The 15,822-nt window shown below is 38.3% G+C and overlaps 1 long non-coding RNA gene across 1 annotated transcript in view; it reads left to right on the forward strand.

Moving 5' to 3' along the window:
- The first annotated feature begins 8,297 nt into the window (after window positions 1–8,297).
- LOC147871958 (uncharacterized) overlaps window positions 8,298–15,822 on the forward strand; it is a 29,647-nt gene continuing 22,122 nt past the window's right edge. The window contains exon 1 of the long non-coding RNA XR_015538138.1: window positions 8,298–8,378. This is a non-coding gene — a long non-coding RNA (uncharacterized LOC147871958). The remainder of the gene's footprint in view (window positions 8,379–15,822) is intronic.

Raw genomic sequence — 15,822 nt, forward strand, 5'->3', positions numbered from 1 at the left:
TTGCATTTAAGGCCGACGTTATAGAGCGCGGTACGTGTATGGAATTCCAGCAGTGCATGTTGCGAATTGCGATGAAATATTCCAGTAATCTTTAAAAAAAAAATTATTATCGTGGTCTTGATGTGGAAAATACTATTATGTGGTCATAAGATTCTTGGAATTCTCTGCGGTCTGTCACGAGCATTTCATAACAGTCCATAACAGAATTCCATCGCCTTGTTAGCAGTAAAGGATCGATTATGGATGTCACCGGCTGGCGTTAACATGATCCTTGTATCTCTGTGGCATAACTTCGTGAACGACTCGACCACTGGAATTTTTGTGACGAAAAATATCCCCCCACCCCCGCCCCGCCCCGTCACAAAATGAGACTGGGAGGTGTTTAAAGCTTCCTGTGAAATCAGCAAACATTTCGCCCACTTTCAATTCTTGTTATTATGCGTTAGAATTCGTAGGTTACTGGTACTTGGGTTCTTGGTTGTTGGGATATTTTAAAATGTATATCACGTGCTGAGGTTATGTAACGGCCGATTCTTCTGTGTAGGATAATTATGGATGATGTGGAAGGACTCCGTCCTGGTATATTATTAAGATATTTTCCAGGGATGTTGTAAAATATTCAGAAAACCTTAAGTTCGTTTACAGCTTATCTGCAGAATTAAGACTTTTTATTACTGAAAATGTTTCGCTTCTGAGACATCGTGCTCGGCGCTGGTTTAGCTTTCGCTAACATAAAATTTGAAGTTTTAAAATGCATGTTAATACATTGAGGTCACTGAAGGATTTGAACGCACCGCCAAGCGGCGAAAGGTTTTCAGTATATCGGCTGTCCCTTCCGGTAGACGGGAAGAGACACAAGCGTTCAACTTTATCAGTGAACGAACTGTATATTTTTTCGAATAAAATTAATCATTCTGTGTTGATAGAAAAACAGTTTTGCGATTTGAATAGTGAGAACAGAGAAGCGATGAGATCTCCTGGACCCGAAAGGGAGAAAGTAACGAAGATTTTGTGATGAGAAGCTTCACAATTTTACAAAATTCTCCGTACGATATTTAGGTTAAGGTAAATGATTAAGGAATGTTGAAATAGGTGGCGGATTGAACGATAGGAAACATAAAACTTGCTCGCTAAAGTTTGAGAGGAGTATCTGAGGAGAAGATAATTTTGTAGACCAAGGCTTAGATAAGAGGTTAGTAACACGGATCTTAAATAACCAGGTTGGAATTGTCTACCTGACTCCCGATAGGAAGCAGTGGTGTGCTGTAACGAATTTTCAGGTTAATTAAAAGCCAGGAATTTATCTTTCCGTACGACTGTTGTTAGCTCCTGGAGCTTTTCGAGAAACACTCTGATGTTTGGAGTTAGTTAATTCTGAATTCGTTTCCTTTGATGGATTTCAAATGTATTTGGTTCGTGTTAAACTCATTTAATTTAGAATTCTAAAACATGTTATGGAAGCCTGGAACTATGTTTAAACTTAAAAGGATGGGTTATAATGATGAATGTTTTATCTGTAGTTTATGTTCTTGTACGTCACCCAGCTTACTTCAGCGGAGCAGTGAGACATCTCTGAGCCGACTCAGGCATTGAACTAGTCAGGCCTATAAAGCAAAGAGTATTAGTTAAAGTGCGATTAGTGGAGAAATATGGTGGAGGGAGGAAGTTAGCATAAAATCAGATTAGATCTGCTTTCCGCAAATTATTTAGTAGTGTCACCGTGTACAAGAAGTGGTTTGCAGAAGGAAATAGATCAAAATATAATTTGAAGTTTAATCTGAGCAAGTCTAAAATAGTAGTTGTTTATTTGAAACAGGTGATATATTGAAAACACTGAAAGATATAATACGGGTGGTTAAATATAGAAGTAATAGGTATATTTAAATAATTAGGAATAAGTAAGACTTGAGGTTCTCACAGCGGTGAGTATGAAGATTTCCGTCTTCTGGGTTGTTGCGCTGTGTAGTCTGGTCGATGTTAACCAACGTTTCAGAGGCCATACTGCCTCCGTCATCAGGGCGATCGCCCTGATGACGGAGGCAGTATGGCCTCCGAAACGTTGGTAAACATCGACCAGACTACACAGCGCAACAACCCAGAAGACGGAAATCTTCATACTCATCGCCCTGGTGATGGAGGCAGTATGACCTCTGAAACGTTGGTTAACATCGACCAGACTACACGGCGCAATAACCCAGAAGACGGATATCTTCAATTAGGAATAACTTTAGAAAATACTCAATGATGGAAGAATCATAAATAATCCATTAAATCAGAAGGCAATCCTTCATTAAACAGTTGTTGACAAGTTTTTAGCTACAAATCTTAATACGAAAGTCAGGATATTAGGTTATATATATATGTAATGTTGTGGTAATCCAGGATAATGTACGTTGTTGAAGCTTGGAAGGAAGTTGACAGAATTCGCATAAGATTTCATAATAAAATTCTGCGTCTACGAAAATTCGCGGTTTATTTGATAAACGTTGAGCTAGGGACGGACAACAGAGCCGTAAATGCTATGTCTTTGACAGTTAAATACTCTGATATCTGGTTTGAGATACTATTCAGAAACAAAAACAAACAGGCCTCAGTAATGATACAGTTATCTCTTAAATACGTCACAAATTTTATGTTTTATCCGTGGACATAAATTTCGTGGGGGGGGGGGTTCTATTCTTATTATTTCTTGGTTCGTTGACCAGTGATAGTGCAACGAACCAAGAAATAATACGAGGGTCGCTCATTAAATAATGCCCCACATTTTTTTTCTCAGCCAATAATGAAGATAGAAAAGTGTACTTTTACATGCTTGATATTTGATGTTTCCCGCGTTCGTGTACGGAGTTTCAAATGAATCCAACCGATGGCGGAGCTGTAGTGAACTGTTAAAATGGCGTCTGTGAACGACTCTCGTTTCAAGCAACGAGCTGTAATTGAATTCTTTTTTGCTGAAAAAGAAACGGTGGTGAACATTCATAAACGTTTGTGTGCTGTGTATGGAAGCTGTGCAGTCGATAGGAGCACCGTTGGTCGCGGGGCTAAGAGAGTTAAAGCTTCAGGAAGTGAAGAAACCGAGCTCCGTGATCTGCCGCGCTCTGGGCGTCCTGCCACAGCCACCACTCCAGACATGTTGAACCGCGCGGATGCCATTATTCGTGAGGATCGGCGCATCACAACTCGACAATTGGCCCAACAGCTTTCAGTCAGTAATGGAAGTGTGATTGCAATTATCCGGGCTCTTGCATATTCGAAGGTGTGCGCAAGATGGGTTCCACGAAGTCTCACAGCAGACCACAGGATTCAAAGGAAAAAGATTTCTTCTGAATTGTTGGAGCGTTTTGATGCTGAGGGAGACGTCTTTATGTCCCGGATCATTACAGGTGACGAAACCTGGATACACCACTTTGAGCCGGAGACAAAAAGACAGACAATGGAGTGGCATCATCCTCAATCACCGAGAAAGAAGAAATTCAAGACAACTCCCTCCGCCGGAAAAGTCATGATGACTGTCTTTTGGGACAGTGATGGAATCATTCTTGTGGATGTGATGCCAAGAGGTGCGACCATCAATTCAGACGCGTACATCAGGACCCTGAAAACCCTCAAGAAGCGTTTTCGACGAGTTCGGCCTCACAAGCATCCAGCAGAAATTTTGCTCCTGCACGACAATGCACGCCCTCACACAAGTCTGAGAACCCGGGAAGAAATCACCAAATTGGGTTGGACGGTGCTACCCCATCCACCCTACAGTCCAGATCTGGCACCCTCCGACTTCCATCTCTTTGGGCCACTTAAAGATGCTATCCGCGGAACAAGATTTGAAGATGACGAGAGCGTGATTCAAGCGGTGAGGACATGGCTACGTGCACAGGACAAGAGCTGGTACCGGCAAGGCATGCATGCACTTGTTCCACGCTGGCGTAAAACCGTACAAGTTGATGGGGACTATGTGGAAAAATAGTATGTGTAAAGGAGACATTGATTTATATTGTCACTAAATTTGAGCCATCTTGAATAAATATATTCTGAGGAAAAAAATGTGGGGCATTACTTAATGAGCGACCCTCGTAGAAGACAAGAACACTATCAGAAAATGAAGACTGTGAAACATAGAGAACAATAAAAATCAGTAATTAGTGATAGGTTTATACTACATACACCCGTTCATGGCTAAATTGTAGCCGAAACTAGTTGTGTAATTAAATGATGTTTTAATCTTTTAATCTTTTAACATTATTATAATTGTGATTGACGGTAAATTTTTAATATATATTTTTAATAGGGTGCCATTTGCTGAGCGTCAGAATATCGTAACCGCACGGTTCAATTCTCTTCTCGAGGAGCGAAATTTTCTTCTTTTAGTTAAGAAATTCCCTGCGTTTAAGTGAACCTGAAGTTGTATTACCACGCTCAAAGGAATACAGTCTTTTAATATGGTATCATTCTGTTTTATTTATTAATATATTTATACTATCTCATCTGAATAGCATTAAAATATCATTTTTGTTTAGCAACAGATGATTTTTTCTTAATACCTTAAATGATGTCAGCGTTATATTTGTTACCTTTATTTTTAAACTTTCTAACATTTACAACAGATTTTTTTAAATAAAATTTAATTTTCGTTTAAACGCGACGGACCGCCTTAAATCCTCCCCCGTGTAATAGGGAATCCACTGTAGTAGCAAAAACCCACTGAATTGTGATCTCTTCTCAGTTTATCGGTGAATTTAATCTTCGTTTGTTAAGATGGTAAAGTTGCGTCATATTGTGATATAATAAGTATATATTAAATCTTGTCCGTCTAATCACAATAATTCTTATTAAATATTAAAATATTACAATATTAACATTTCAACGTTTAAAATATTTTAAATTTTTTAAATATTTTAAATGTTGAAATGTTAATTATTGTAATATATATTTAATATATATTCGTTTGTTGGTTTCGTCGGATCTGTTTCTCAAAAGTTGTTCGTAGTTTCGTCGAGGTGCTCCCTCGGCTGTGGGTCTGGAATAATGCTCTCTTTATATGTTCTTGTGAACAGCGTTCCTCCTTGTCCGTGTGCTCCTGCGTCTACATTCCTGGTTAGAGCTGACCGTCCCTTTCTTTTACGCTTCGCACTTTCATCTGTTTCGAACTTCGCTAACGAGCTGACCAGTGGCGCCTTCGGCCAGCGGAAATTTCCAGCGGAGTTGAAGGCAAGAACAAAGTACATTCGGTTCTAGCACCAACCATTATATTTATTGAAGGTGGTAGAATGTGCAGAGGCATCCGACGTAACTGAGAGGAGGGTGGGATCTGGGCATGTGACTAACTTACAGACTCATTTTGCGTCTTCAGCGTCTGAGTTGACGTCCTGGCGTCATGCAGTCGACGAAATTTTACGAAAGTGTATCTTGAGATGCAAAACTTGGGGTCCTCTCCCGTCAAGGGAAGAATGGATTTAGATTGCCTGACAATGGAATGCTGACGAGAACATTTGCAGAGAAAACTAGAAATATGTTTACTATGAAGAGGTTCATATTTCACAATGTACTCTGAATATTTTTACCGTCATCAAACAGACAGAAAACAGTACGAAAGACGAATAATGCATAGAAAATTGTAGTTGGGATGCGTAGGAAAGAGACATTTTGATAGAACTAAGTATAGATGGAAGGGAAGTATTTAAACGAGTCTTAAGTAAATGAGGTTTGATGTAAACTATATTAATTTGGCTTAGTTTTGGGGACAGTATCATTCTGTTAAGAATATAGTAACACAATTAGGAGAAGCAGACGAATCATGAATTAGCTGAAAGGATTAGTTTTTTTTAGGCGATGGAATTGGCTGTGTATAAGTAATGGTCGAAAATGTTTTGGACTGTAGATCCTCTGGTGATGAACACACGTCCAGTGCTGTTCGCCGTTCGTGTCTTTGGCCGGGGTGTTAGTGCAATCAGCGCCATGAAGAATAATTCCACGGATTCTTGAAGTCGGCATTAATTGGAGTTGACTGCTTATATTCATGCTCCTTTCTCAATTACGTAATAATAAATATATTAATTTCATACTTTTTATTTTGTTACATTACGCAGAAACGTGAACAATAAAAAATAGACGTTTTAATTTTTAACGTGGAAGGTACAAGGCTACTGATCTATCTTTTAGTCTTAAATTGTATCACCCTGACGATATGTGTGTGGAGCGGTACGCACTATGAAAGCTGTCGTTACGAAATTTTGTCCAGATCCGTACATTTCAGTCCCCTTTTCTTATAGTAATTGATTTCGTATCGTGACAGTTTCTTGGATTCTGTGCCCCCCCCCCCCCCCCGCCTAAAATTCAGGCTAGAGATCAGCTGGTACTTCTTTTCAATTACATTCAAGTCTCCCGTCCATTAGAATTCTCAAAAAAATTGAAATCCATTTTGATGTACGGCAGTTTTATTTGTGTTGGATTGGTTCTGAGTCCGCTCTCTTCCTTTGCTCTCATATTAGAACTTCATTTAGTGAATAATGGTCTGTAGGATATGGCTGGCCGAGCCCCTCAGAAGAGATGGGCTTCGGTTTGATTTCCCGTCACATTCAGGCCGCCCTCACCATTCAGTCTCCTACCTTTCTCACCCCGTGATCCCAGGACCCACTAATGGACGCTAATGGAAGACGGAGCCCTTAGAATCTCAGCGGCGAGGCGCCCAGCTAAATGCCTCATAACGCAAACCAATGGAAATCGGTGTAGGAGTCTGTGACGTGAATTATAACCAAGCTCCAAAGGCAAACAGATGTTCTTTGTTGTGATTTACAGGGCTTCGATAACATCTGGAACAGCGAAACATTCCAATAAAATTGTACTCCTGTATTCGTTTGACAGTCACTCTCAGGTATATTTAAATCGCCGAAAATTATTCGCATTTATTATTTAAATATTGTTGGGAAACTTTTAAATAATTTTTAACAAAGTTTACTAACACAGTCTATTGCAAGATAATTATTTCACATGAATAAATTTTGTCCCCAAAAAAAGAATTAAAAAAGTGACACGCAGTCTTTATAGTCCGTTTTATCCCTTAAAACTCCGGGAAATTAAACTTACCCCTCCGCCTATACGTTCTTTTTAATAATATACCATAAGATAGTAATAAAATTCTGTGACGTACAGTCGGAAGAAAGAATAAAGGACATGTGACCCTGTTTGGGGTTCATATGACCTCCTGTGTACCCAGAGGCGCTAGTGCTAATGACAGGTGTGATTGTACTCTGTTTCCCTCTGTCTACACAATATTCTGTGTACTAAATAATTAGCGATTAATTTCAGAGCAGTCATTAACATACTAAATTATTAGCTGACGTAATGCTGTCTCTACATGAACTGCACTGAGCTAGGAGCATTCAGAAACGCAAAGCTGAAAGTGTGTGTCCCTCGGCGCAGTCCACATCTGTGAATTCTTTAATGGCCTTTGGGATATTATTTATGGTGACCAAACGTTTGAGGCTTCAAAATAGGACGAAAATGAATTTTAATATTTTTTCCGTCTGTTAAGGATTTGATGCCGTTGAGAGCTGTGTCCACGGCTTACCCTGGTCCTCACCAGAATGTACCAAGGGCTCTGAGGCCGATAATTGTGACACTCGAATTAGTTTAATTAAAAACAATCCCATCCACATTGCTCAGGTCATAACTGTAGGGCCGCTGGTCTGATTTTGTTTGCATTTTATGTTGGAGGTCCTTGTTTGTTGACCTCGGCAACAAAGGAGGGAGAGAAACGAATTCTAGGTTCCACGAACTGAAAATCTAGGGAAAAGGGCAGAGCGAAATCGCGTGATGCTGGTATTTGCAAACCTTATTTCTACAAAATCTAACATAATGACCGCTGGATGAAGATGTCGTATATGTCTCTTGTCACTCCTCACGACTTATCGACGTGTTTATGCGAAATTTAGTATTGCAGTTAATGTTGAAGTATATAAAGTGAATTAGTTTAGGTTCATACTCTAAGTGGGCTTTACCAAGCTCCTGAAAATGTTTCTTGCACAAAATGTTGTACGCACAGGATTGACATATTTTTGGCATGATAAATATTTACTGAAATGCAAAGACACTTAATTATTTACTTTTTTTTTACGAATTTTCAGTGAATGATTGAGTATACACGGCCTTGTGTTTTATGAAGTTGCAAAACATTAAAATTCGTATTCTGAATTATCTTTTGTAACGTATAGTGCTGTCAAAAATTCTGCCCTCTGCTTGTTTACACGTCTAATTGAAGTCTGAAGACCCAAGAACTATAAATCCTTTTATTGTTTATGTTACAGACAACGGAATTACCACTGGAGTGCAGAACATCTCGAGAAGGGCCAACGACACCAAACATAGCTCTCTTGACGACAACGGTAAGGCAGAATTTTACTATTCTAATCCGAAATTAAACCGAAAACATTTAGCCTATCCATGAGGTTCATAATCTTACCAGTGGCGGAGTCTTATATTTTCGGTTCCCAAACTCTGATCTTCAGTGACATTTTCTTTAATAACCTAACCTAACCTAACCTTTCAAACTAGTTTATTTTGTATTGCTTAGAGCGGAAGGTGTAACGAGACGAATTGATTATTTTCAATATTTAGAATACATTTTTGTTTTATTCTCTAATTTATTCCAGCTACTCCAGAGTAATCGAAAATAGTGCGTATTCTTTGAAGATTAAAAAAATGAAAGTATTATATCTTACTAACTCTGTGATGTATAGTCTATCTTGAAAAGTCAATGGCCACTCATCTGTTCAAGAAATTCTCCAGATTTTGCGAAAACCAAATATTCAGTAACGTGTTCAAAAGAGCCACCGCGATTTCTTGCCCTGATCCGAATAAGTGCAGTCAACACACTCATATTATACATTAGATCCATTTTAATATCATTCCTCTATCTAGATTTTAATCTCCCACACGGAATTTTTTCTGTAGGTTTTTCCGGGTAAAATGTTGCACAAAGGTAGTTTGTGTTCTCGGTTATTTTGCTGTGTAGAATGTTTTTGACTAGGCCTACAACCGTGAGAAATTACGTCTTGGTATGTAGAACCGATTTTAAAATGTCTCTAGACCCCATTCAGTAAGAATCACTTCAGTCTCTGCGTCTTCATAAAGGTAAATTAATGTAGAATAATTTGGTTTCGCGCTACGTATTTCACGCGTTGTGTAAAACTCCACACACTTTTAAGTGATGCACTATAATAAACCAACGAGAAACTGAAACATTTGTTATTGTTGATTATTAATTATGTAAGCTACAGACAATTTTAAAAACTCGGTTTCATGTTTTCCTGTTATGGATATGTTAATAACTTCGCCTATTCTGATGTTTTGAATATTCCTCGTATCTCTGTTGATGATGTTACGCGGGCAATTAGTCGTCTCCGTTCGACGAAATGCGTCGGACCCGATGAAATCCCGACTTTCGTCATAAAAGGTTGTTCTGAGATTTTAACTCCTCTTTTACGCCATATTTTCAACCTTAGTTTATCTAGTGGGAACTTTCCTTTGTTATGGAAGCGAGCGGCTGTTGTGCCGATTTTTAAGAAAGGCAACAGCGCCTTAGTATCTAACTATAGGCCTATTTCGATCCTTAATAACCTCTCCAAAATTTTTGAAAGCATTGTTCATGATCACCTTTCCTTTTATTTCAAATTCAAATTACACCCCAGTCAACATGGTTTTTGTAAATAAAAATCTACGGTAACTAATTTAGTTACCTACCTTAATGATGTTCAGCCGTCGGTTTGTTCACAGGGACAGATCGACTCTGTGTATTTTGATCTTAGGCAGGCCTTTGATTCAGTCCCGCATTCTATTCTTTTGAAAAAGCTAAATAAATTTGGACTATCTTCTCCTTATGTCAAGTGGTTCCAAAGTTATTTATCATCCAGATCTGCCTTTGTTCGCATTTTAGGACAGTCTTCTTCTCTCTACGCGGTGTTATCTGGAGTTCCACAAGGCTCTACCTTGGGACCTCTCTTATTTAATATTTTTATTAACGACCTTTGCGACAAAATTAAGTATTCTAAATTTCTCTTATTTGCCGATGACTTGAAACTATATCACGATATTAAATCTGTGCATGACTGCAGAGCTCTTCAAGCAGATATCGATTCCGTACATGAGTGGTGTAATGATAACAATATGGAACTTAACATAGAGAAAACCAAAATTATATCGTTCACACGTAAAACCAACAGTATCCATTTTAATTACATTGTTAGTGACTTTTTAATCTTGCGTACAAATTGTATAAAAGATCTTGGTGTTTTGTTAGACAGTAAACTGTATTTTCACTGTCATGTAAATTGTGTTCATTCCCAGGCACTAAGGACCTTAGGGCTTATTCGTTTTATTACTTATAATTTTTCCTCTCTAGACAGCCTTGTTGTTTTATATAATGCTTTAATTAGGTCAAAGCTTGAGTATGCCTCGGTCGTTTGGAATAATCTTACACAGACAGATTCTAATAAATTAGAAAATATTCAAAGAAAATTTGCCAGTTTATGCAATTACCGATTTTTCCAGTTTAATATCCCCCGAAAATATGAACTGATCCTATCTACTTTAAATTTTAGAACACTTTATTCCAGACAACGACATCTCGATGCGTTATTTCTTATTAATGTATTTAAGGGCAAAATAAATTGCCATTCCATTATGGACGCTGTTGGTTTACGTGTGCCGGCGAGGCAAATAAGAGAATTTTCTACTTTTAGTGTGAGCAGTGCACTAAGGCATAGTCCTTCAGCCAGGTGCGTCATCGCTGCAAATGACGTATGTAAATCTTTGGACGTATTTAGCACAAACATTGTCTCCCTTGAGCGAACGTTCTCAACAAGGGAAATGATCTAGCTTGGTTATCTGTCTTTTTATATTTTTTAAAGTTTTACAATTATATTAGTGTTCCCTACGTGGATTATTTGTTTTTATTTATATTCCTTCATTTTTTGCTCTGTGTTAATATTGTTTCTATTTTGGGTTTGCCTGTACTGTATATTTATAAGTTTAGTTAATCCGTTTGTGTAATATTTTTAATTTTTATTTCACTATTATTGTATATATTATCAGTGTTTGCCTGTTATTGGCTTCTTGCTGTTGGCAAACACGTAAATAAATTAATTGAATTGAATTGAATTGAATTGAATAACTGTGAAAATAAAATCATTGTGGACTGTGACACAAAACAGTTTCAGTTTAGCCAGTAGTTGGTCTCTCCAGGTTTTTAAAAAAAAGCTAATAACGCCGTGCTTGTACGGCATCTTCTCCGACAGCTCTATGCGCCGGGTAGTCTGGCATTGCAGGCGCTTCCAAAGAGAGAGAGTGGCTACTTCAATTTAGACGAAAGTTTCGTAAATACGCTACGACATTGAAGGTTTTCATTCAGATTCTAAATTGTTGAAGCGGCTACTGTTATTAATGAACGAATCTTTTCTTATGGTAGTCGATGAAAATGGTTAAGGTTAGTGTTCGGTATTGGACTTTATTTATACGGATTTTGAGTCAGGATTGTGCTGCCACAGTGTATATTATTATTATTATCCCATCTCTTCACCACTTCCATGTACCCGAGACAGACCTTGTCCCTAAGGTACATAGGGCAGCAGCTATTTCCGGGATCCATATTCTTTTTAGCAAGTGTCACATGTGTTATATAATTTTATTTTATGAGTGTCTTATACTACTACTACTACTATTACGTCTGTGAGACATAGCTCATAGTTTCTCAGTAAACATTCTTGCAACTGATATGCATAATTTTCTTTCATTCTAGTATATCTTACATTTGTGTTGCCAGCAATGAGCAGGAAGTATGTTTGCAGTTTGTACACGGAAATAGCAGCTGTAACTTGGCTTTAGCTTACATGTATTGTTTACGAAACCACGTCACGTAAAGTGGGCGACGTTCCAGCTAGTATCCCCGCCAGTGAAATATTTAATGTCGTCTAAAATAATAATTAACATAATGCAACTCAGAATTTTTAAACCCAGTTTCAGCTTTTGTGCTGTGAGTACTGAAACGTAGAAACCACGTACATGAATGTAACGATTAAATACTCTGGTAGGCTGAAAGACTGTAGTACAATTGTTTATTTCACGACTCTTAAGTAGTTGAATGTTTTATGCAACGTAAAGTTGTAGCACGGTAGTTAGTAATAAAATTAGTGGATGTAAAGGAAGGGTCCATGACCTACTTTTAGGGGTACGAACTCAGAATTTTATGAAGATGGTCTCAGAAAAATTACGAAAAACAACAAACTTCTGTGGGATGGTTTTTAGACTCGGGCGTGTTTTATATGGGTTATGATTAATATGAATCTGTAATAAGCTCAACTTTAAATACCATTTTGTGTGTATTTGTGAAATGGAATGTCGTTGTTCAAGCCCCAAGAGTGAAAGCTTACGTTTGCTCGTGATCATTGATGCAACAACGTACACACTGGAGGGTGAAACATAATAGAATTTAAAGTGTCACATATCAAAAATTTTGAAATTTGAGTGTATGGTATTGTGTTGCGCTTTTTCAATGTGATATAATATAATGTAATTTGCGGGAACAGTTGAGTGACACTACAATCCATACCCTGTCGTTGCATCCGCTCAGGTTAACGTCACTGAATGATAAAAATGTCGTCATTTCAGTGTCAAAGCATTGGCTATACACAGCGAACTCACGATAATCATGAAAATGGAATCAAGACGTGATTATGTAAACTATCCGAATGATACGTTACGTAAATTTCCCATAGGGAACACAGAATGGGGAAGTGTTAACCATCTCAGGGGCTATCGGCCCGTCGAGGACTCTGTTCCATGAAAGGGTTGCAGCCACGTTTAGTGAGAATCTGTCACGTCATAAAATGGATTGAAGTGGATCTGTGCTGTTGAAATGACGTCAGTTACACCAGCTGTATTCTGAGCGAGAAGAGTGTATTTGTCTGTCTTATCACGGCGCTTTCCTTCAAAATAAATATTCGCCATTTTTCCAGGCTCCCGGTTTTGATCATATTTCAGTGAAGAAAAATTTCCGTTTTCAATTTTTATTTCTGTAATCATCAAAGCAAAATTAGTTACGTAAAATGTTCAACAAACTTACACAATACGCAGAAAGTGCAGTGCATTGTCAGGGAATTACAATTGCAAGGGAATGAGTCGTGTTTTCTACTTTTATTCAAACCAAGCTTTTGGTTAGTTTATTATGAACTCTTGCTTTCAGATGCTTTTATAAAGTCTGTTATAACGAATGTCGAAAACTTTTACGGATACCTTCCAAGTATCGATGATTCCGAAAACAAAATTTCTTTCGAGTTGGTATATATTCAATGATCCGACAGTACAGCTGTCGAATTAAAGGAGAGAGAACAATAACACATTACATTGTATCATATTTATTATTATTTATTTAGTGTTCTGTCTGACGACAGGTCCATATGAACAGGATCCTTGCATCCTTTTCTCGGACTGGGACCTGTTCATATACGTTCTTGGCAGATGATCCAGAAGTGGTTTGCCATTGCCTTCTTCTGTGTGTGAATGGAGTAATTGTTGGGATGCCACGGAGGAAAACTCCGTGTTCCCTAGACCACGGCCTTGCCCAACACAAGTTATAAATTCGGGCACCGCCGGGAATCGAACCCGAGATCCCAGGATTACAAGGCCAGCGTTCTAACCGCTAGACCACCTCATCTTATTATTATTTAGTGTTCTGTCTGACGACAGGTCCATATGAACAGGATCCTTCCATCCTTTTCTCTTCTCGGACTGGGACCTGTTCATATACGTTCTTGGCAGATGATCCAGAAGTGGTTTGCCATTGCCTTCTTCTGTGTGTGAATTGAGTAATTATTGGGATGCCACGGAGGAAAACTCCGTGTTGCCTAGACCACGGCCTTGCCTAACACAAGTTATAAATTCGGGCATGACGAATACAGTTTTCATTATTAGGCCTATTATATCAAGACAAAGTAACTCTTTTAAAATTACTTTAATTTGTATAATAGTTGACTAATACTTGAGTGTTATATGCGCGTATAGACACTGTTTCTGTAAATGTATATTGAAATTAGAAATAGCTGAAGTAATTTCACGGTGAAGCGATTCGTTCAAAATTCCGCGACACTAATAACGCAGAAAGGTTAGGGTACTCACCCCCTACGTCCTTATAGGGAAATAATTACTCTCGTAGTTTTCCACAGGAATTGTAATCGCCATCGGAGGAAGGTAAAAGGAATTTTAGCGCAAATTTCGTTCGATTAATAAACTGAACGACACTGTTATTACAAGGAACGTTGCCACCTCCCACGGGGGACGTGAAACTTCTGCTTTTGGGGATGAAAGAAGTCGAATGTTGAAAGTTACCCGACGTTAAAGTTGATGAACCCTTTATGCGAAAACCTAAGGACGAGAGACATAAGTAGGATACGTCGTGCGAATTACAAATTGGCAGTGCTCTGTTTTGAGGGTGATTGTACTTGTAATGTCCTGTAAACAGTAGTTTCTACGTCAGAATTGTGTCGAGCCATTTTGCTGTTTGCAGTACTCATTATGCAGAAGTGCACATATAAAAGATTCACACCGCTGTAAATAAAAAGCTGAGTTAAGTATGACATTAATATTTCCTTGAGTTATTAAAACCCTTTAATTTTTTCTTAGTAAGATATTTCTTGCCGAGAATCCTGTACATTTGATCCGAACCGAATTACGCAAGATTTCGTACTTCATTACAACTCAATAATTTTATATTATTTTACGGGCATATAGGCTATGAACAAACATTAAAATAATGTGGTTTACAACACACTTATCAATTAAAGTTCTAAAGCTCTTTGTCATAAATTGCTTAGATAGGATTGTCTTTCTTTGGATTTAATTTAATTTGCCGCGGAATGTGGAAAACACGAGCCCGGGTCCCTCTCAATCAGTGAGAGATGGATGGAACCAAACATGGCCGCCTTCCGAAGTGTCTGTGGTCGCTTTGTGCCTCGTGCGATAATTTTGAGGGACAAGAAGGGAATGAACGCAGGTTTAGGCCCTGGAACTTTCATGTCCCTGAATAAGGAAACACAAACAGTGAACTTTTTCTAAAGTGACTTCAGAGGATTTGTGAAGCCTCGCGTTGAAAGGAAAGTGTTGCTGGCGTAACATGGACATTGAACACATTCAGAAAAGCTCGTAATCACTCAATTAGCTCGATAAAACTACCAGGACACAGAATGTTTCTGCCACAGTTTCTGTACGTTGCCAGCTTTAAACTTTTAGCTACTCGTTATTTTGTTTGCTGAAATAATGAAATTTTAAGGTAAAAGTATGTAAAATATTTAAATTTTTAACGCAATATAGCATTTTTGTACAACTTCAAGTTCTTCAGACTGGGTTTCAGCGGCGTGTATACCAACAAAAATTATTTTTATTTGTATTTCGGTGAAGTGGAATGTCGGAGAGGAAGGAGTAATGGATGGTTATTCGAGTCCAGACGAATATCAGAGAAATAGGGTTAAATCTTCTGAGACAGACTGTGATGAGGACTAATCCTGATGAGAGGTTAACACAGAGTAGCCCAGACGATAACCCAAATGACAATTTTTTAGTCCACTCTTTCACTCATTAGTCACTTCCGACCGCCACTGCAAAACGCGAAATGAGCATGGAAAATGGGTGGCGCTGATGTCCAGAAAACAATCAGTTAAGGAGTCGCAGAAGGAGAAAAAGAAATTTGGGATAAAAAATAAACGAAAATACATAGTGCAAAGGAAAAAGAAATGAAACTGAAGGCTGATCCGAAAGTATCAGGGAGACGGAAATTGAATT

Source organism: Zootermopsis nevadensis, unplaced genomic scaffold (genome assembly GCF_977971745.1).
Source record: "Zootermopsis nevadensis isolate Lab colony 2312 unplaced genomic scaffold, Znev_1.0 Znev_ptg000034l, whole genome shotgun sequence".
NCBI lineage: Eukaryota > Metazoa > Arthropoda > Insecta > Blattodea > Termopsidae > Zootermopsis > Zootermopsis nevadensis.